Source organism: Octopus bimaculoides, unplaced genomic scaffold, assembly GCF_046866305.1.
Source record: "Octopus bimaculoides isolate indiv1 unplaced genomic scaffold, ASM4686630v1 contig144, whole genome shotgun sequence".
Lineage (NCBI taxonomy): Eukaryota > Metazoa > Mollusca > Cephalopoda > Octopoda > Octopodidae > Octopus > Octopus bimaculoides.
The window spans coordinates 43,840-67,809 of record NW_028315394.1 but is presented as its reverse complement, the minus strand read 5'-3'; the positions used below and the strand labels follow the sequence as shown (position 1 = coordinate 67,809).

At 32.7% G+C, this 23,970-nt stretch overlaps 2 long non-coding RNA genes across 5 annotated transcripts in view; one reads left to right on the top strand and one right to left on the bottom strand.

Moving 5' to 3' along the window:
* Positions 1 to 398: 398 nt before the first annotated feature.
* LOC149129134 (uncharacterized) overlaps positions 399 to 23,970 on the bottom strand; it is a 29,550-nt gene continuing 5,978 nt past the window's right edge. The window contains exons 1-5 of one of the 3 annotated variants that reach the window (XR_016240411.1): positions 20,675 to 22,156; positions 9,437 to 9,604; positions 6,019 to 7,096; positions 2,708 to 2,801; positions 399 to 744 (exon numbers count right to left, since the gene is read on the bottom strand). This is a non-coding gene — a long non-coding RNA (uncharacterized LOC149129134). Of the gene's footprint in view, positions 745 to 2,707; positions 2,802 to 3,676; positions 3,733 to 4,298; positions 4,467 to 6,018; positions 7,097 to 9,436; positions 9,605 to 20,674; positions 22,157 to 23,970 lie in introns of those variants that run through there. The other 2 variants (XR_016240412.1, XR_016240413.1) reach the window with 2 other exon arrangements.
* Positions 5,243 to 22,498, top strand: LOC149129135 (uncharacterized). Of its 2 annotated transcripts, XR_016240415.1 has the most exons (3): positions 5,243 to 5,506; positions 19,354 to 19,528; positions 22,156 to 22,498. It is a non-coding gene; the product is annotated as an uncharacterized LOC149129135 (long non-coding RNA). The 2 variants fall into 2 exon arrangements; XR_016240414.1 differs by lacking the exons at positions 19,354 to 19,528; positions 22,156 to 22,498 and adding an exon at positions 7,617 to 7,942.

Below are 23,970 nucleotides of genomic sequence, written 5' to 3'. Positions count from 1 at the left end.
ATCATACCACAACCTCTGACCCCTTGCTGCTTCTCCTTAACCATTTATAGACACGCTCGTGCACATAGACGTCATCTGCCAAATTTCTTTTCTGCTGTGGTGGCGGCAGTGCTGGTGTTGTCCTTTTCTCTCACTATCAGCTTGGTGTAATAATATTTTTCCTTCATAAATGGTAGCTGACCGCACCATACAGTAAGGTTTTAGCAAAGTTGTATTGGAATAATGGGGCTGGGGAGCGGGACATCTTTAAAAATGTGTGTGTGCATGCGTCTTTCTGTAAAAATATATACAAGTTGGGGGGGCCAAAGGTCATGTGCCAAGATTAAGACTCTAATATCTCTATTGCACATTTCAAAAACAACCCATTTATATTTAATTAGAAAGCAAAACAAATTAGCAAATGTCTGTAGCTTTTATTCTTCGTTGCATTGTTGTGTGAGGAATATCAACTCCCTGTGACAATGTGTGCACGAATTTCTTTGGACTTTATTTCTTTTTAAAGCCTCTTTCTGACAGAGACATCTCGGTGGTGAGGGGTCCACTTTGCTATGTGTTGGGCACACCGTATTGCATGAACTTCTCGAACAAATTGACCGGCCGTTGTATGCGATGTTGCTTTTTCTCACGATGCTTTTGGTTGGAGATGTCCACAACTGTTCTGTTCTGTTTTGTTGCACCATCGCAACCAGACTGAAAAACAAGTCCAATGTGCTCCGGAATTGTCAAAGACGTGTTTCAGTTTTTCTAAAATGGAGTGAAATAAAATAATAATAATAATGATTTCTTGTTACTCTTATCAAACTCATTGGGCCCCAGGTTAAGCTAAACTCTCCTTATTCTCCCCACCAAAGTGAGGGAGTTTGTGTGTGCTCAATGTTTTCCTATTAGATAGTCTGGTAGGTCTGTTGTCCCTTCATTTAGTTCCTTAGCCATCATAACTGCCCCCGTTTCTCTCTCTCTCTCTGCCTCTTCAGTATGTATGTGTTGGGGGAGTCTGTAATGTCGTCATGGTTACTGTTTTTTTTTTTTCGTTTGTTTTTTCACCACCACAGCTTTACTATTAACAATATTTCAGTCGCATTTTTAAATCTGATAATTTCAGGGCAGGAAACTCATGATTGTCACCTCATCCCTCCCTCCCTCCTTATTTCTAATATCTTTCTAAATTCTGTTGCTACAACTACTTTGACGACGACGACGACCACCACCCACAAGTACTGCTACTACTACTACTACTGTCATGTCTCTGAATCGGCAGAGCGTCAGACAAAAGGTGCTTTATGGGTAGGTAAGTCTGTTTCCCTTGCTAGCTTTGAATCTGTCAAAATACAGGATGGGCCCAAAGTCACACACTGAGACCCCCCTCTCCCCCATATTTCAAAAACAGCACTTTATGGTTAATTACAACACAAAACTAATTAGGAAATGTCAACATCCTGATTACAAGGGTTCGAAACATTCACCATTTGCAGATTTTTTTATTGTTTGTTGTACAAGGAACAGAATTTCCTGCAGACATCTTTGCACTTTTCTTTAGCACAGGTAGGGGAGGGGGCAACCATTGGTATTTGTCCTGCACACTGCATGTTGCATGGACTCTTTGCACTAATCAGGCACAGGCTGTGTGGTAAAGAAGCTTGCTTTCCAACCACATGGTTCCTGGTTCAGTCCCACTGTGTGGCACTTTAAATAAGTGTCCACTAAGCCTCGGGCCAACCAAAGCCTTGCGAGTGGATTTGGTTGACAGAAACTGAAAGAAGCCCGTCGTGTGTATATATATATATATATATATATATGTGTGTATGTACATGTGAGTGTATCTGTCTGTCCCTGCCACCATTGTTTGATAGCCGATGGTGTGTTTACGTCCCCCGTAACTTAGCAGTTTGGCAAAAGAGATAGAATAAGTACTAGGCTTAGAAAAAATAATTCCTAGAGTAAATTTGTTCGACTGAGAGGCAGTGCTCCAGCATGGCTGCAGTCATGCGACTGAAACAAATAAAACAATAATCGACCAACAGTGTTTCAATGTTACACAAAATAATAATGATGATTAATAGTAGTATAAGATGTTATATTTTCGTGTGTGACTTTTGGCCCAGAAATATGACCACCACCACAAAAAATAATATTTTTTTTTGCTATTGAAGTATCGAACGGGGTAGACAACTCTAGATATGTTTTGCTCTTATTTGACCTCCGTGAATTACAGCTTGTTTTTGCCAGATGGTAAGATGCATCTGTATACACACACACACATGTACATACATGCTGCTGCATACAGATAGAGAGATTTGAGTGCACACGGAATTACATTGTGTGTGCATGGTGCGAGGTATATAAATTCTGTGCACACATACTTCATTGCACATGTATATCTCTAGTCTTTAAACATATTTAAAGCTGTGGTCATGCTGGGGCACCACCGTTGCCTGTGCTACACTATTATTTGGAACCTCCTCTGATAGGTGGCATTTGGTCAATGAGAGAGTCTGATCACTGCTGCTCTCACCTGCCGTGAAGTAGTCTCATCTGGAACCCTTGGCAGGAAGAGACCCCGTTTTGTGTGTATATATATAAATCTTGTGTGATCTTAGTTATTGTCTGGTTGCTTGAGGAGGTCAATAACACTGAAACCTATCCAAGGTTGTCCCCCCACTATTGCAATTTATTTTAATTTCTAAACCTTTTTTCTCATTTAATTTACCTTTGTTGGGTTCGTTCTCTTCAAATGAACCTTCATACTTAATTACTTCTTTTCTCGTTATGGATGTAACTTTTAATTGAAATCTCTTGTTTCTCTGTAATAAAAGTCAGTGGTAGTTTTAACTCTGGGGCAGTGTTCCAACCATGGCCATCTCGTCTTAGAGGGGAATATCTAGCATTTTAATGTATTGTTTTTTTTTTTCATTCTTTATTCAAAGCAATTAGAACGGAAGGGTTGATTGGTCACTATATCTAGCGAGGGAGAGGTTAGTAGTTGTGGTGGGAGTAGTGTGAAGCACAGCAGAAGCTGTTGTAACCATTAACAACTTGGATCATTACCATAGTAACTGGTTGTGGTGGTAGTAACAGCAGTTTGGGTTAGTGGATGTCTAAGTGCACCTTAGTAAGTGGTTGATGGAAGGTGACAGCAGAAGCAACTAGTGGTCAAGGGTCCTTTTTCTTCTTCCTCCCATCCACTCCATGCCAATCACTCCCCCCTTCTATCATGTATACATACCTCTTCCTTCTACCTTCATCATTTCAATTTCAACTCTATTTTGAGAGGAAAAAAAAAAAAAAGTATTGACCCTCCCACTGACAGTGTTTGTCTTTTTTATTTGACTGGTGGGTCCACCTGCTGTGTGGTCCTGATCCCTTTCGTCTTTGGACAAAAGGATTCTAGCTGTAGTGAATTATTTTGACTGTGGCCATGTTGGAGCAAATCAACCCTGGGACTTCTGAAGCCTAGTACTTATTATTCTATTGGTCTCTTGTTAAACTGCTAAGTTATGGGGGACGTAAACACACCAACATTGGTTGTCAAGCGATGGGAAAGTGTCTTCTACTTATAGCCTCAGGCCAATCAAGGCCTGGAGGAAGCCTGTCGTATCTATGTGTATGTTTGTCTCTCCACCATCGCTTGGCAACCAATGTTGGTATGTTTAGCAAAAAGAGACGGTACTAGACTTACAAAGTGTATGTCCTGGGGTCGAATTGGTTTGACTGAGCATGGCTGCAGTCAATTGACTGAAAACAAATAAAAGAATGTCTACATAGTCTTTTTCGAATAAAAAAAATCATTTAAAGATGTTTTTTGTTGAATAAATAAAATAAAAACCACAAAAATTATGCAAAGAAGAAGAATCGACTGCAACAGGAAGAAGAAAACAAGTCTTAATCCAGAAAATCCCATCGTGGGGCGCGCGGAAGGTAATAATGTCAAATCGATAATGTTTATAGTATAACCAATAGGTGAGGAGTAGCTAAAAACAAAAAAAACGACGCCATTATAAGGCCCCCCCCTTAAAAATTTTTCCGGGTTTTGACACTTTAGCGACATCAAATCTCGAAAATTTTCTGGAGAAAATCTGGGGAATCGATGTCGCTAAAGTGTCAAAACCCGGAAAAATTTTTAAGGGGGGGGGGGGGCCTTATAATGGCGTCGTTTTTTTTTGTTTTTTAAACATACTCCTCCCGTATTTTTCGATTTTCTGGTTATCGGAAAGACACCGGGTTTCCTACACATTTTTTATTATTTTTATTTCCAGGTAATTAAATAATATTTTTAATTACGATAATTAAATAAATATTACATTTTGGAAATGCTTCGCTTAGGGAACAATTGGATCTTGTCGCGTTGGTTTCAAGGAAGGTAACTCTCTGCAATTTCCATTCTGTTTGGTGGTCAAGAGATATAAAATAAAACTATATCTACGTTGTGATTTCGAATCCTGGCTTTGTCAGCTTTATTTTTCAAGTTTCTACAACATTTAAGTATGATAATTTAGTGTCTACAATGTCTAGTAATGTATGTGTATATATTATGAATAGCGTAATATATGTGTATATATTATGAATCGAGTAATGTGTGTGCTTGTGTGTGTATATTATGAACCTAGTGATCTATGTGTGTGTATATATTATGAATCTAGTAAGGTGTGTGTACATATTATGAATCGAGTAACGTGTGTGCATATATTATGAATCGAGTTATGTATGTATATATTATGAATCTAGTAATGTATATATTATGAATCTAGTAATGTATGTGTATATATTATGAATTGAGTAATGTATGTGCTTGTGTGTATATATTATGAATCGAGTAATGTATATGCTTGTGTGTATATATTATAAATCTAGTAGTGAGAGTGTGTGTGTATATATTATGAATCTAGTAGTGTATGTATATTATGAATCTAGTAAGGTGTGTGTGTATTATGAATGGAGTAATGTGTGTGTGTATATATTATGAATCGAGTAATGTATGTATGTGTATATATTATGAATCGAGTAATGTATGTACTTGTGTGTATATATTATGAATCGAGTAATGTATATATTATGAATCTAGTAGTGTGTGTGTGTATATATTATGAATCTAGTAAGGTGTGTGTGTATTATGAATGGAGTAATGTGTGTGTGTATATATTATGAATCGAGTAATGTATGTACTTGTGTGTATATATTATGAATCTAGTAATGTGTGTGTGTGTGTATATATATTATGAATCGAGTAATGTATGTATGTGTATATATTATGAATCTAGTAATGTATGTGCTTGTGTGTATATATTATGAATCTAGTAATGTATGTGTATATATTTGTCAGCTTTATTTTTCAAGGTCAATAAAACAGTATGAAGCGAAAGTGACATATCGATTACAATTCAATCAACAGAAAATTAGCATGCAAGTGGCTCAGTACTCCGCAGACACGTCTTCTTCACGTAATTTACAAAGAAATACAATGTGACAAGGCCGGTCCCTTTGAATTACAGGTGTAAGTGATTTTTGCCAGGTAAGTGGACTGGAGCACGGTGAAATTAATGTTTAAGTGGCTGTGTATTCCACAGACGTGTTCCCTGTGAACGGTTTTCGTCGAACGAATCAAACTTAATAAATTATCGAAAATAAAATAAAATGTCTGGTCCTGGGGTTGTAAACAAGTGATGGCGGATACAAATACTGACTGAAACCGGTCAAAGAAATAAGACAGAGAAAGAAATAAAGACCGCAAGGAGTGGATTTGGTAGGCGGAAACTGAAAGAAGCCCGTTGTATATATGTATGTGTGTGTATATGTTTGTGTGTCTGTTTGTCCCCACCTCCCAACATCGCTTGACAACCGATGCTGGTGTGTTTACGTCAACGTAAATTAGCGGTTTCGGCAAAAGAGACCGATAGAATAAGTACCAGGCTTACAAAGAGTAAGTCCTGCGGTCGATTTGACCGACTATAAAGGCGGTGCTCCAGCTTGGACGCAGTCAAAAGGACTGAAACAAGGAAAAGAGTAATTTTAACGAGTTCCTACCGCCATCTTCACCGCCATTGCTATGACAAACCAACAACAAACACCAGCGCCATCTATCTGTAACGTCTCTATTTTACTCTGGCTTCTCCGAGTTACTTCCCTTTGTTTCTCTGCGATCAGAATCTTTATTTCGCTGGACGAATGTGTTTTAGCTTCTAAGATCCTTCTGGGACCGATTATTAATTAAAAGACGAACATTGAGGGGTCAATGTAATTAACTACCCCCGCCCATGCGTATAATTGAAAGGATTACGAACATTATTATTATTTTTAAAGGCAGAATCGTTAGCACGCCGGAGAAAGTGCTTAACGGTGTTCAGTCCGTCTTTACGTTCTGAGTTCAAATTCCGCCGATGTCGACTGTTCCTTTCAACCTATAAGGGTTAGGGTAATTAAAACGCTAGGGGGTCAACATAATCGACTAGTCCCCTCCCTCAAAATATATGTATGTAAGTAGGTGTGTTTGTGTGTCTGTGTTTGTCCCCCCACCATCGCTTGACAATCGATGCTGGTGTGTTTACGTCCCCGTAACTTAGTGGTTTCGGCAAAAGAGAATAAGTATTAGGCTTACAAAGAATAAGTCCTGGGGTCGGTTTACTCGACTATAAAGGCGGTGCTCCAGCATGGCCGCAGTCAAATGAGTGAAACAAGCAAAGGGAGCTGGCTGAGTCGTTAGCACGTGTGGGCGAAATGTTTGGCAGCCGTTCGTTTGTCTTTATGTTTCGAGTTCAATTTCCAGAGGCCTCTCGTTCTTTCGGGGGTCTATAAAATAGGTGCCAGTTGACCACTGGAGTCCATGTAACCAACTAGTCCAACATTTTAGGCGTTCTACCCCCACAAGCCACATTCCTAGCGCTCCCCACCCCCATCTAACCATTACAAACATGCATACAATTCGTATAAATTAATTAAAGAAACTGTCCCTGTCAGATGACCGCACAGACCTATTATGGGGCCAACTGACCCCATAATGGTTTCTGTCAAATGATGTAAGATTAAAAGAAAAAATTCCTGAGGTTGATTCATTTGGTTGTAGAATTCTTCAAGGTGGTACTCCAGCATGGCCACGGGCTCGTGCCTAAAACAAGTGAAAGATAAAAGAAATATAGATTTCTAAGTGTCCGGAGATGCCTGTTCGTGGAATTGCAGTCTTACTTTCGGCTAATTACTCTTAATTGATTTAATTAAAATATATGTTCAGTAATTTCCTTAATTAAGATTTAAACAAACATTAAATAATTTAATGAGTAACAATATTATTATTATAGGTTGTGTGTGAGTAAAAGATGGGATGGTCACAACTGGAACGTCTGACTGGATCAGGAGTGACCTGGGGCTAAAGAACGACTACAGCCACTAATACTAACTGCTACGCTGTACATTAGATAATGTAGTTCTAGATACACTATGCCTGAATATAAGGTGGGGTGGTCACGACTGGAACATGTTTAATCGTAGGTCTGCCTGGATCAGGACTGACCTGGGGTGAAATAACAATAATTAATTAAAGAATACAATTAATTAATGAAATGAATCTTTCTGTTTCATCACTGTGTACTTTAAATTAATTAAAATGTTTCCGTTAATTATAATTACAGTAATCTTCACCATTTGGCCTCAGTTCAGTGACCTGGCAACATTTCTAGCACCCTGGACAAAATGCTTGGCTGCAGCCATGCTGGAGCACCACATTCAAAGGTTGAACCATTCAAGTCAAACCTGGCAGTGTTTTATTTTTAAAGTTCAGTTCTTATTCTATCAGTTTTCTTCTGCCAAACCACTAAGTGATGGGGCCATAAACACACCAACACCGGCTGTGAAGTGGTGGCGGAGGACAAACACAGATGCAAAGAGAATCTGGAACTCGACTGAGGAAAGAAAACTCCGAATGACCCATCCTTGATTTCTTTGTATCATCTCTCTGGATGTTTTGCGTTCTTGTCCCTTTTTTGTATTTTACATATATATATATAATAATACAAAGGATATATATGCATGTATACACACATATATGTACATACTCACATTTACATGTGTATAGAGATGCATATCAGGGTACAGGACGTTAGAACAATGAACTACAGACAACGGAACGAACACATAAGAAAACAGAAAGCCACTTGGAATTATTCCTTCGTCAGCTGCCTCTATTCTAACTAGACGTTTCGAAGATATGGAGCCTGGTGTAGCCATCTGGTTTCACCAGTCCTCAGTCAAATCGTCCAACCCATGCTAGCATGGAAAGCGGACGTTAAACGACGATGATGGTGATTCACAAAAAGTATGGGGGTTTAGTTTACAGGTGATTTAAATGATTAGGTACACTAGATAAGTACTGTAACGGATTACTAGGGCTCCAGGGGTTATAGCCGGGACGGTATTTATGGACTCATTGCAGATTTCCAATGCATCGGATACATAACTTTTAAACCGGACACTAAACATTAAGGCATGGCAAACATTTCAAGACATATACAATATTATTATTACAGGAAGAAATTCAAAATCTATATAAGATACAAATAAGGAAATAATTTTATTCTCAAATGCAGGATAAACGCTCGGGAATAGAGAAAGACTTTGACGTTTCGAGCCTACGCTCTTCAACTAAAATAAAATATATATATATATATATATATATATATATATATATACACACATACAAACTCCACAGGCTTTTTTCAGTGTCCGTCAACCAAATCCACTCACCAGGCTTTGGTTGGCCGAGGGCTATAGTAGAAGACACTTGCCCAAGGTGGCATGCAGTGGGACTGAACCCAGGACCATGTGGTTGGTCAGCAGGCTACGTACTACACAGCCACTCCTGCACCTATACATATGTATGTAGTTTATAGATTAGAGACAGGTAGTCTCAACATAGAATACACTTCATAGTGTTCAAGAGATTTCAACTTGAGCAGGAAGAGGAGTAAATGTAAGGAGAAGCAAGTTAGACATGTTGGTATACAAAAAATATACACATGTATGCAGATAAAAAGGTCCGACTTACACAGAATATAAATGGTATCAGGAATTAAAGGGGTTGACTAAGAGCTTTGAGAATCCAGCAGTTGTTTGTGGAGGAGGGGCTTGGTGGTCCAAAATAATGATTGTAACTTGATTCCATCATTGGGTAACACCAGCCTCTGTCTTCAGGGAAGAATTTTACATTTGGGGTGTTGACAGAATGCACTGTGCTTTTTTATTAACCACAAGGGGCCACAAAGAGGGGACAAACAAAGTATGTGGGGACATATAACATATGAAAAATGAATTTATACAAATGAGGATGAGACGTCCACCCTGGCCCCACTGCAGGGTGGTTATGTCTTTACAATTAATTTCATCGTTTATTGTCTATTTACAATTATATATTTTTTTTTCAAACAATTTTTTTCTCAATAAATTTTTGACTTACCATTTGATTGTCATGTTGTATTTCATCGTATTCTGGGGGGACGAGGTTCATTTTTCCCCTCTGGCCCCAATGGGGTTTACTTCCAATGGAAACGATTCTTCATCTGATGATGATGATGACGACTGAGGAGACAACCCATCAAGGAGTGGGGCGACTCCTTTACTGAAACTGAAAAGAAAAATGAGAAGCAAAAAAAAAAAAAAAAAAACCCAAAAAAGTACTTTTTACAAATAAATAAAAGTGACAGGTGGTGGTGGGAATAAGGGACAGCAGGGGAGACCCTAATATGTCTCCCTTCCCCTGTCTGGAAAAATTTGCCAGAAGAGAAATTCATCATAAGACAATTCATTGTGACCATATTATCTTTTATTTGTTTTGGTTCATTAGACTGTGGCCCTGCTGGAGCAGCGCCTTTAGTTGAACGAAGCGACCCCAGGACTTATTCTTTGTAAGCCTAGTACTTGTTCTATCAGTCTCTTTTGCCGAAACGCTAAGTTACGGGGATGCAAACACACCAGCATCGGTTGTCAAGCGATGGTGGAGGGACAAACAGACACGCATATATATATATATATATATATATATATATACATACACAACAGGCTTCATTCAGTTTCCATCAACCAAATCCACTCACAAAGGCTTTGGTCGGCTTAAGGATATAGCAGAAGACTCATGCCCAAGGTGCCATGCAGTGGGACTGAACCTGGAAGCATGACGTTGGAAAGCAAGCTTCTTACCACACAGCCACTCCTATATGATATATATATATATATATATATATATATATATATATACATCATTTAAGTATGATAATTTAGTTTCTACAACATTCAAGTATGATAATTTAGTGTCTACAATGTTTAGATATGATTACTTTCTATATATTTAGTTTGTACAACATTTAAGTATGATAATTTAGTGTCTACAATGTTTAAATATGATTACATTCTATATATTTAGTTTGTACAACATTTAAGTATGATAATTTAGTGTCTACAATGTTTAAATATGATTACATTCTATATATTTAGTTTGTACAACATTTAAGTATGATAATTTAGTGTCTACAATGTTTAAATATGATTACATTCTATATATTTAGTTTCTACAACATTCAAGTATGATAATTTAGTGTCTACAATGTTTAAATATGATTACATTCTATATATTTAGTTTCTACAACATTCAAGTATGATAATTTAGTGTCTACAATGTTTAAATATGATTACATTCTATATATTTAGTTTCTACAACATTCAAGTATGATAATTTAGTGTCTACAATGTTTAAATATGATTACATTCTATATATTTAGTTTGTACAACATTTAAGTATAATTTAGTGTCTACAATGTTTAAATATGATTACATTCTATATATTTAGTTTCTACAACATTCAAGTATGATAATTTAGTGTCTACAATGTTTAAATATGATTACATTCTATATATTTAGTTTCTACAACATTCAAGTATGATAATTTAGTGTCTACAATGTTTAAATATGATTACATTCTATATATTTAGTTTCTACAACATTCAAGTATGATAATTTAGTGTCTACAATGTTTAAATATGATTACATTCTATATATTTAGTTTGTACAACATTTAAGTATAATTTAGTGTCTACAATGTTTAAATATGATTACATTCTATATATTTAGTTTCTACAACATTTAAGTATGATAATTTAGTGTCTACAATGTTTAAATATGATTACATTCTATATATTTAGTTTCTACAACATTCAAGTATGATAATTTAGTGTCTACAATGTTTAAATATGATTACATTCTATATATTTAGTTTCTACAACATTCAAGTATGATAATTTAGTGTCTACAATGTTTAAATATGATTACATTCTATATATTTAGTTTGTACAACATTCAAGTATGATAATTTAGTGTCTACAATGTTTAAATATGATTACATTCTATATATTTAGTTTGTACAACATTCAAGTATGATAATTTAGTGTCTACAATGTTTAAATATGATTACATTCTATATATTTAGTTTGTACAACATTCAAGTATGATAATTTAGTGTCTACAATGTTTAAATATGATTACATTCTATATATTTAGTTTCTACAACATTCAAGTATGATAATTTAGTGTCTACAATGTTTAAATATGATTACATTCTATATATTTAGTTTCTACAACATTCAAGTATGATAATTTAGTGTCTACAATGTTTAAATATGATTACATTCTATATATTTAGTTTCTACAACATTCAAGTATGATAATTTAGTGTCTACAATGTTTAAATATGATTACATTCTATATATTTAGTTTCTACAACATTCAAGTATGATAATTTAGTGTCTACAATGTTTAAATATGATTACATTCTATATATTTAGTTTCTACAACATTCAAGTATGATAATTTAGTGTCTACAATGTTTAAATATGATTACATTCTATATATTTAGTTTCTACAACATTCAAGTATGATAATTTAGTGTCTACAATGTTTAAATATGATTACATTCTATATATTTAGTTTCTACAACATTCAAGTATGATAATTTAGTGTCTACAATGTTTAAATATGATTACATTCTATATATTTAGTTTCTACAACATTCAAGTATGATAATTTAGTGTCTACAATGTTTAAATATGATTACATTCTATATATTTAGTTTCTACAACATTCAAGTATGATAATTTAGTGTCTACAATGTTTAAATATGATTACATTCTATATATTTAGTTTCTACAACATTCAAGTATGATAATTTAGTGTCTACAATGTTTAAATATGATTACATTCTATATATTTAGTTTCTACAACATTCAAGTATGATAATTTAGTGTCTACAATGTTTAAATATGATTACATTCTATATATTTAGTTTCTACAACATTCAAGTATGATAATTTAGTGTCTACAATGTTTAAATATGATTACATTCTATATATTTAGTTTCTACAACATTCAAGTATGATAATTTAGTGTCTACAATGTTTAAATATGATTACATTCTATATATTTAGTTTCTACAACATTCAAGTATGATAATTTAGTGTCTACAATGTTTAAATATGATTACATTCTATATATTTAGTTTGTACAACATTCAAGTATGATAATTTAGTGTCTACAATGTTTAAATATGATTACATTCTATATATTTAGTTTCTACAACATTCAAGTATGATAATTTAGTGTCTACAATGTTTAAATATGATTACATTCTATATATTTAGTTTCTACAACATTCAAGTATGATAATTTAGTGTCTACAATGTTTAAATATGATTACATTCTATATATTTAGTTTGTACAACATTCAAGTATGATAATTTAGTGTCTACAATGTTTAAATATGATTACATTCTATATATTTAGTTTGTACAACATTCAAGTATGATAATTTAGTGTCTACAATGTTTAAATATGATTACATTCTATATATTTAGTTTGTACAACATTCAAGTATGATAATTTAGTGTCTACAATGTTTAAATATGATTACATTCTATATATTTAGTTTCTACAACATTCAAGTATGATAATTTAGTGTCTACAATGTTTAAATATGATTACATTCTATATATTTAGTTTGTACAACATTCAAGTATGATAATTTAGTGTCTACAATGTTTAAATATGATTACATTCTATATATTTAGTTTGTACAACATTCAAGTATGATAAGTTAGTGTCTACAATGTTTAAATATGATTACATTCTATATATTTAGTTTCTACAACATTCAAGTATGATAATTTAGTGTCTACAATGTTTAAATATGATTACATTCTATATATTTAGTTTCTACAACATTCAAGTATGATAATTTAGTGTCTACAATGTTTAAATATGATTACATTCTATATATTTAGTTTGTACAACATTTAAGTATAATTTAGTGTCTACAATGTTTAAATATGATTACATTCTATATATTTAGTTTCTACAACATTTAAGTATGATAATTTAGTGTCTACAATGTTTAAATATGATTACATTCTATATATTTAGTTTCTACAACATTCAAGTATGATAATTTAGTGTCTACAATGTTTAAATATGATTACATTCTATATATTTAGTTTCTACAACATTCAAGTATGATAATTTAGTGTCTACAATGTTTAAATATGATTACATTCTATATATTTAGTTTGTACAACATTCAAGTATGATAATTTAGTGTCTACAATGTTTAAATATGATTACATTCTATATATTTAGTTTGTACAACATTCAAGTATGATAATTTAGTGTCTACAATGTTTAAATATGATTACATTCTATATATTTAGTTTGTACAACATTCAAGTATGATAATTTAGTGTCTACAATGTTTAAATATGATTACATTCTATATATTTAGTTTCTACAACATTCAAGTATGATAATTTAGTGTCTACAATGTTTAAATATGATTACATTCTATATATTTAGTTTCTACAACATTCAAGTATGATAATTTAGTGTCTACAATGTTTAAATATGATTACATTCTATATATTTAGTTTCTACAACATTCAAGTATGATAATTTAGTGTCTACAATGTTTAAATATGATTACATTCTATATATTTAGTTTCTACAACATTCAAGTATGATAATTTAGTGTCTACAATGTTTAAATATGATTACATTCTATATATTTAGTTTCTACAACATTCAAGTATGATAATTTAGTGTCTACAATGTTTAAATATGATTACATTCTATATATTTAGTTTCTACAACATTCAAGTATGATAATTTAGTGTCTACAATGTTTAAATATGATTACATTCTATATATTTAGTTTCTACAACATTCAAGTATGATAATTTAGTGTCTACAATGTTTAAATATGATTACATTCTATATATTTAGTTTCTACAACATTCAAGTATGATAATTTAGTGTCTACAATGTTTAAATATGATTACATTCTATATATTTAGTTTCTACAACATTCAAGTATGATAATTTAGTGTCTACAATGTTTAAATATGATTACATTCTATATATTTAGTTTCTACAACATTCAAGTATGATAATTTAGTGTCTACAATGTTTAAATATGATTACATTCTATATATTTAGTTTCTACAACATTCAAGTATGATAATTTAGTGTCTACAATGTTTAAATATGATTACATTCTATATATTTAGTTTCTACAACATTCAAGTATGATAATTTAGTGTCTACAATGTTTAAATATGATTACATTCTATATATTTAGTTTCTACAACATTCAAGTATGATAATTTAGTGTCTACAATGTTTAAATATGATTACATTCTATATATTTAGTTTCTACAACATTCAAGTATGATAATTTAGTGTCTACAATGTTTAAATATGATTACATTCTATATATTTAGTTTGTACAACATTCAAGTATGATAATTTAGTGTCTACAATGTTTAAATATGATTACATTCTATATATTTAGTTTCTACAACATTCAAGTATGATAATTTAGTGTCTACAATGTTTAAATATGATTACATTCTATATATTTAGTTTCTACAACATTCAAGTATGATAATTTAGTGTCTACAATGTTTAAATATGATTACATTCTATATATTTAGTTTGTACAACATTCAAGTATGATAATTTAGTGTCTACAATGTTTAAATATGATTACATTCTATATATTTAGTTTGTACAACATTCAAGTATGATAATTTAGTGTCTACAATGTTTAAATATGATTACATTCTATATATTTAGTTTGTACAACATTCAAGTATGATAATTTAGTGTCTACAATGTTTAAATATGATTACATTCTATATATTTAGTTTCTACAACATTCAAGTATGATAATTTAGTGTCTACAATGTTTAAATATGATTACATTCTATATATTTAGTTTGTACAACATTCAAGTATGATAATTTAGTGTCTACAATGTTTAAATATGATTACATTCTATATATTTAGTTTGTACAACATTCAAGTATGATAAGTTAGTGTCTACAATGTTTAAATATGATTACATTCTATATATTTAGTTTCTACAACATTCAAGTATGATAATTTAGTGTCTACAATGTTTAAATATGATTACATTCTATATATTTTGTTTGTACAACATTCAAGTATGATAATTTAGTGTCTACAATGTTTAAATATGATTACATTCTATATATTTAGTTTCTACAACATTCAAGTATGATAATTTAGTGTCTACAATGTTTAAATATGATTACATTCTATATATTTAGTTTCTACAACATTCAAGTATGATAATTTAGTGTCTACAATGTTTAAATATGATTACATTCTATATATTTAGTTTCTACAACATTCAAGTATGATAATTTAGTGTCTACAATGTTTAAATATGATTACATTCTATATATTTAGTTTCTACAAAATTCAAGTATGATAATTTAGTGTCTACAATGTTTAAATATGATTACATTCTATATATTTAGTTTCTACAACATTCAAGTATGATAATTTAGTGTCTACAATGTTTAAATATGATTACATTCTATATATTTAGTTTCTACAACATTCAAGTATGATAATTTAGTGTCTACAATGTTTAAATATGATTACATTCTATATATTTAGTTTCTACAACATTCAAGTATGATAATTTAGTGTCTACAATGTTTAAATATGATTACATTCTATATATTTAGTTTCTACAACATTCAAGTATGATAATTTAGTGTCTACAATGTTTAAATATGATTACATTCTATATATTTAGTTTCTACAACATTCAAGTATGATAATTTAGTGTCTACAATGTTTAAATATGATTACATTCTATATATTTAGTTTCTACAACATTCAAGTATGATAATTTAGTGTCTACAATGTTTAAATATGATTACATTCTATATATTTAGTTTCTACAACATTCAAGTATGATAATTTAGTGTCTACAATGTTTAAATATGATTACATTCTATATATTTAGTTTGTACAACATTCAAGTATGATAATTTAGTGTCTACAATGTTTAAATATGATTACATTCTATATATTTAGTTTGTACAACATTCAAGTATGATAATTTAGTGTCTACAATGTTTAAATATGATTACATTCTATATATTTAGTTTGTACAACATTCAAGTATGATAATTTAGTGTCTACAATGTTTAAATATGATTACATTCTATATATTAAGTTTGTACAACATTCAAGTATGATAATTTAGTGTCTACAATGTTTAAATATGATTACATTCTATATATTTAGTTTCTACAACATTCAAGTATGATAATTTAGTGTCTACAATGTTTAAATATGATTACATTCTATATATTTAGTTTCTACAACATTCAAGTATGATAATTTAGTGTCTACAATGTTTAAATATGATTACATTCTATATATTTAGTTTCTACAACATTCAAGTATGATAATTTAGTGTCTACAATGTTTAAATATGATTACATTCTATATATTTAGTTTCTACAACATTCAAGTATGATAATTTAGTGTCTACAATGTTTAAATATGATTACATTCTATATATTTAGTTTCTACAACATTCAAGTATGATAATTTAGTGTCTACAATGTTTAAATATGATTACATTCTATATATTTAGTTTCTACAACATTCAAGTATGATAATTTAGTGTCTACAATGTTTAAATATGATTACATTCTATATATTTAGTTTCTACAACATTCAAGTATGATAATTTAGTGTCTACAATGTTTAAATATGATTACATTCTATATATTTAGTTTCTACAACATTCAAGTATGATAATTTAGTGTCTACAATGTTTAAATATGATTACATTCTATATATTTAGTTTCTACAACATTCAAGTATGATAATTTAGTGTCTACAATGTTTAAATATGATTACATTCTATATATTTAGTTTCTACAACATTCAAGTATGATAATTTAGTGTCTACAATGTTTAAATATGATTACATTCTATATATTTAGTTTCTACAACATTCAAGTATGATAATTTAGTGTCTACAATGTTTAAATATGATTACATTCTATATATTTAGTTTCTACAACATTCAAGTATGATAATTTAGTGTCTACAATGTTTAAATATGATTACATTCTATATATTTAGTTTCTACAACATTCAAGTATGATAATTTAGTGTCTACAATGTTTAAATATGATTACATTCTATATATTTAGTTTGTACAACATTCAAGTATGATAATTTAGTGTCTACAATGTTTAAATATGATTACATTCTATATATTTAGTTTCTACAACATTCAAGTATGATAATTTAGTGTCTACAATGTTTAAATATGATTACATTCTATATATTTAGTTTCTACAACATTCAAGTATGATAATTTAGTGTCTACAATGTTTAAATATGATTACATTCTATATATTTAGTTTCTACAACATTCAAGTATGATAATTTAGTGTCTACAATGTTTAAATATGATTACATTCTATATATTTAGTTTCTACAACATTCAAGTATGATAATTTAGTGTCTACAATGTTTAAATATGATTACATTCTATATATTTAGTTTGTACAACATTCAAGTATGATAATTTAGTGTCTACAATGTTTAAATATGATTACATTCTATATATTTAGTTTCTACAACATTCAAGTATGATAATTTAGTGTCTACAATGTTTAAATATGATTACATTCTATATATTTAGTTTGTACAACATTCAAGTATGATAATTTAGTGTCTACAATGTTTAAATATGATTACATTCTATATATTTAGTTTGTACAACATTCAAGTATGATAATTTAGTGTCTACAATGTTTAAATATGATTACATTCTATATATTTAGTTTGTACAACATTCAAGTATGATAATTTAGTGTCTACAATGTCTAAATATGATTACATTCTATATATTTAGTTTCTACAACATTCAAGTATGATAATTTAGTGTCTACAATGTTTAAATATGATTACATTCTATATATTTAGTTTGTACAACATTCAAGTATGATAATTTAGTGTCTACAATGTTTAAATATGATTACATTCTATATATTTAGTTTGTACAACATTCAAGTATGATAATTTAGTGTCTACAATGTCTAAATATGATTACATTCTATATATTTAGTTTCTACAACATTCAAGTATGATAATTTAGTGTCTACAATGTTTAAATATGATTACATTCTATATATTTAGTTTCTACAACATTCAAGTATGATAATTTAGTGTCTACAATGTTTAAATATGATTACATTCTATATATTTAGTTTGTACAACATTCAAGTATGATAATTTAGTGTCTACAATGTTTAAATATGATTACATTCTATATATTTAGTTTCTACAATATTTAAGTATGATAATTTAGTGTCTACAATGTCTAAATATGATTACATTCAATATATTTAGTTTCTACAACATTTAAGTATGATAATTTAGTTTCTACAATGTTTAGATATGATTACTTTCTATATATTTAGTCTCTACAACATTTAAGTATGATAATTTAGTGTCTACAATGTCTAAATATGATTATATTCTATATATTTAGTTTCTACAACATTTAAGTATGATAATTTAGTGTCTACAATGTCTAGTAATGTATGTGTATATATTATGAATCAAGTAGTAATGTGTGTATATTATGAACCTAGTGATCTATGTATGTGTATATATTATGAATCGAGTAATGTGTGTGTATATATTATGAATCAAGTAATGTTTGTATGTGTATATATTATGAATCGAGTAATGTATGTGTATATGTTATGAATCGAGTAATGTATGTGTATATATTATGAATAGCGTAATATATGTCTAGTAAGGTGTGTGTGTATTATGAATGGAGTAATGTGTGTGTGTATATATTATGAATCTAGTAATGTGTGTGTGTGTGTGTGTGTGTATATATTATGAATCGAGTAATGTATGTATGTGTATATATTATGAATCTAGTAATGTATGTGTATATATTTGTCAGCTTTATTTTTCAAGGTCAATAAAACAGTATGAAGCGAAAGTGACATATCGATTACAATTCAATCAACAGAAAATTAGCATGCATGTGGCTCAGTACTCCGCAGACACGTCTTCTTCACGTAATTTACAAAGAAATACAATGTGACAAGGCCGGTCCCTTTGAATTACAGGTGTAAGTGATTTTTGCCAGGTAAGTGGACTGGGGCACGGTGAAATTAATGTTTAAGTGGCTGTGTATTCCACAGACGTGTTCCCTGTGAACGGTTTTCGTCGAACGAATCAAACTTAATAAATTATCGAAAAGAAAATAAAATGCCTGGTCCTGGGGTTGTAAACAAGTGATGGCGGATACAAATACTGACTGAAACCGGTCAAAGAAATAAGACAGAGAAAGAAATAAAGACCGTAAGGAGTGGATTTGGTAGGCGGAAACTGAAAGAAGCCCGTTGTATATATGTATGTGTGTGTATATGTTTGTGTGTCTGTTTGTCCCCACCTCCCAACATCGCTTGACAACCGATGCTGGTGTGTTTACGTCAACGTAAATTAGCGGTTTCGGCAAAAGAGACCGATAGAATAAGTACCAGGCTTACAAAGAGTAAGTCCTGCGGTCGATTTGACCGACTATAAAGGCGGTGCTCCAGCTTGGACGCAGTCAAAAGGACTGAAACAAGGAAAAGAGTAATTTTAACGAGTTCCTACCGCCATCTTCACCGCCATTGCTATGACAAACCAACAACAAACACCAGCGCCATCTATCTGTAACGTCTCTATTTTACTCTGGCTTCTCCGAGTTACTTCCCTTTGTTTCTCTGCGATCAGAATCTTTATTTCGCTGGACGAATGTGTTTTAGCTTCTAAGATCCTTCTGGGACCGATTATTAATTAAAAGACGAACATTGAGGGGTCAATGTAATTAACTACCCCCGCCCATGCGTATAATTGAAAGGATTACGAACATTATTATTATTTTTAAAGGCAGAATCGTTAGCACGCCGGAGAAAGTGCTTAACGGTGTTCAGTCCGTCTTTACGTTCTGAGTTCAAATTCCGCCGATGTCGACTGTTCCTTTCAACCTATAAGGGTTAGGGTAATTAAAACGCTAGGGGGTCAACATAATCGACTAGTCCCCTCCCTCAAAATATATGTATGTAAGTAGGTGTGTTTGTGTGTCTGTGTTTGTCCCCCCACCATCGCTTGACAATCGATGCTGGTGTGTTTACGTCCCCGTAACTTAGTGGTTTCGGCAAAAGAGAATAAGTATTAGGCTTACAAATCTCTCTATCTGCATGCAGCAGCATGTATGTATATGTGTGTGTATACAGATGCATCTTACCATCTGGCAAAAACAAGCTGTAATTCACGGAGGTCAAATAAGAGCAAAACATATCTAGAGTTGTCTACCCCGTTCGATACTTCAATAGCAAAAAAAAATATTATTTTTTGTGGTGGTGGTCATATTTCTGGGTACAGGGTGGGCCAAAAGTCACACACGAAAATATAACATCTTATACTACTATTAATCATCATTATTATTTTGTGTAACATTGAAACACTGTTGGTCGATTATTGTTTTATTTGTTTCAGTCGCATGACTGCAGCCATGCTGGAGCACTGCCTCTCAGTCGAACAAATTTACTCTAGGAATTATTTTTTCTAAGCCTAGTACTTATTCTATCTCTTTTGCCAAACTGCTAAGTTACGGGGGACGTAAACACACCATTGGCTATCAAACAATGGTGGCAGGGACAGACAGATACACTCACATGTACATACACACATATATATATATATATATATATACACACGACGGGCTTCTTTCAGTTTCTGTCAACCAAATCCACTCGCAAGGCTTTGGTTGGCCCGAGGCTTAGTGGACACTTATTTAAAGTGCCACACAGTGGGACTGAACCAGGAACCATGTGGTTGGAAAGCAAGCTTCTTTACCACACAGCCTGTGCCTGATTAGTGCAAAGAGTCCATGCAACATGCAGTGTGCAGGACAAATACCAATGGTTGCCCCCTCCCCTACCTGTGCAAAGATCTCTGCAGGAAATTCTGTTCCTTGTACAACAAACAATAAAAAAATCTGCAAATGGTGAATGTTTCGAACCCTTGTAATCAGGATGTTGACATTTCCTAATTAGTTTTGTGTTGTAATTAACCATAAAGTGCTGTTTTTGAAATATGGGGGAGAGGGGGGTCTCAGTGTGTGACTTTGGGCCCATCCTGTATTTTGACAGATTCAAAGCTAGCAAGGGAAACAGACTTACCTACCCATAAAGCACCTTTTGTCTGACGCTCTGCCGATTCAGAGACATGACAGTAGTAGTAGTAGTAGCAGTACTTGTGGGTGGTGGTCGTCGTCGTCGTCAAAGTAGTTGTAGCAACAGAATTTAGAAAGATATTAGAAATAAGGAGGGAGGGAGGGATGAGGTGACAATCATGAGTTTCCTGCCCTGAAATTATCAGATTTAAAAATGCGACTGAAATATTGTTAATAGTAAAGCTGTGGTGGTGAAAAAACAAACGAAAAAAAAAAAACAGTAACCATGACGACATTACAGACTCCCCCAACACATACATACTGAAGAGGCAGAGAGAGAGAGAGAAACGGGGGCAGTTATGATGGCTAAGGAACTAAATGAAGGGACAACAGACCTACCAGACTATCTAATAGGAAAACATTGAGCACACACAAACTCCCTCACTTTGGTGGGGAGAATAAGGAGAGTTTAGCTTAACCTGGGGCCCAATGAGTTTGATAAGAGTAACAAGAAATCATTATTATTATTATTTTATTTCACTCCATTTTAGAAAAACTGAAACACGTCTTTGACAATTCCGGAGCACATTGGACTTGTTTTTCAGTCTGGTTGCGATGGTGCAACAAAACAGAACAGAACAGTTGTGGACATCTCCGACCAAAAGCATCGTGAGAAAAAGCAACATCGCATACAACGGCCGGTCAATTTGTTCGAGAAGTTCATGCAATACGGTGTGCCCAACACATAGCAAAGTGGACCCCTCACCACCGAGATGTCTCTGTCAGAAAGAGGCTTTAAAAAGAAAAAAAGTCCAAAGAAATTTGTGCACACATTGTCACAGGGAGTTGATATTCCTCATGCAACGAAGAATAAAAGCTACAGACATTTGCTAATTTGTTTTGCTTTCTAATTAAATATAAATGGGTTGTTTTTGAAATGTGCAATAGAGATATTAGAGTCTTAATCTTGGCACATGACCTTTGGCCCCCCCAACTTGTATATATTTTTACAGAAAGACGCATGCACACACACATTTTTAAAGATGTCCCGCTCCCCAGCCCCATTATTCCAATACAACTTTGCTAAAACCTTACTGTATGGTGCGGTCAGCTACCATTTATGAAGGAAAAATATTATTACACCAAGCTGATAGTGAGAGAAAAGGACAACACCAGCACTGCCGCCACCACAGCAGAAAAGAAATTTGGCAGATGACGTCTATGTGCACGAGCGTGTCTATAAATGGTTAAGGAGAAGCAGCAAGGGGTCAGAGGTTGTGGTATGATGGGGAGGAAGAGGAGGAATAAGGAAGAAATGAAAACAGGAGGCAAGAATGTTGGAAGGGAGATTAATAAGAATAATAATTATTGTAATTTCAATAACATCATCAGTACAAATATAAGCAGGCAGCTAACTCCCCTTCTCCTCTTCTTCTTCTCTCAGTCTGTGTATATATGCATGCGTATATGGACATGTTGTACACACACACGCACATACACATTTATGTAATGTATACCCCCCCACCCCCGGCCCATCAGGAATCACTGCAGAGATGCTCAAAATATCTGGCAGTGTTGGCTACAGCCTAGTCACCCGTATTACGAACCAGGTGATACACGAAGGAGTCATACCCTATGACTGGTGCAGCAGCATCATAGTCAACTGCTACAAAGGTAAAGGGGACGCTTTAGATACTAATAATTACAGAGGCATCAAGCTGTTAGATCAGGTTATGAAAGTTACAGAGAGGGTCATAGCCCAACTAATAAGGGAGCGAATCAATTTAGATGAGATGCAGTTTGGGTTCGTGCCAGGTAAAAGCACTACTGATGCCTTATTTCTAGTGAGACAGTTGCAGGAGAAATACCTAGCTAAAGATAAACCTCTGTACCTGGCTTTCGTTGACATGGAGAAAGCCTTTGACAGGGTCCCCCGATCCCTTATCTGGTGGTCAATGAGGAAACTTGGGATAGAAGAATGGTTAGTGAGAGCTGTGCAAGCCATGTACAGAGATGCTGCCAGTAAGGTGAGGGTTGGAAATGAGTACAGCAATGAATTCCGGGTAGAGGTAGGGGTCCACCAAGGTTCCGTCCTCAGCCCCCTATTATTTACCATAGTCCTCCAGGCAATCACAGAGGAGTTCAAGACAGGTTGCCCCTGGGAGCTCCTCTATGCTGATGACCTTGCCCTAATTGCGGAGTCACTATCAGAACTAGAGGAGAAGTTTCAGGTGTGGAAGCAAGGTCTAGAATTGAAGGGCCTTAGAGTCAACCTAGCTAAAACCAAAATCCTAATAAGTAGGAAGGTAGATAAAACACAAACCCCTTCAGGTAGATGGCCCTGCTCAGTATGTAGAAAAGGAGTA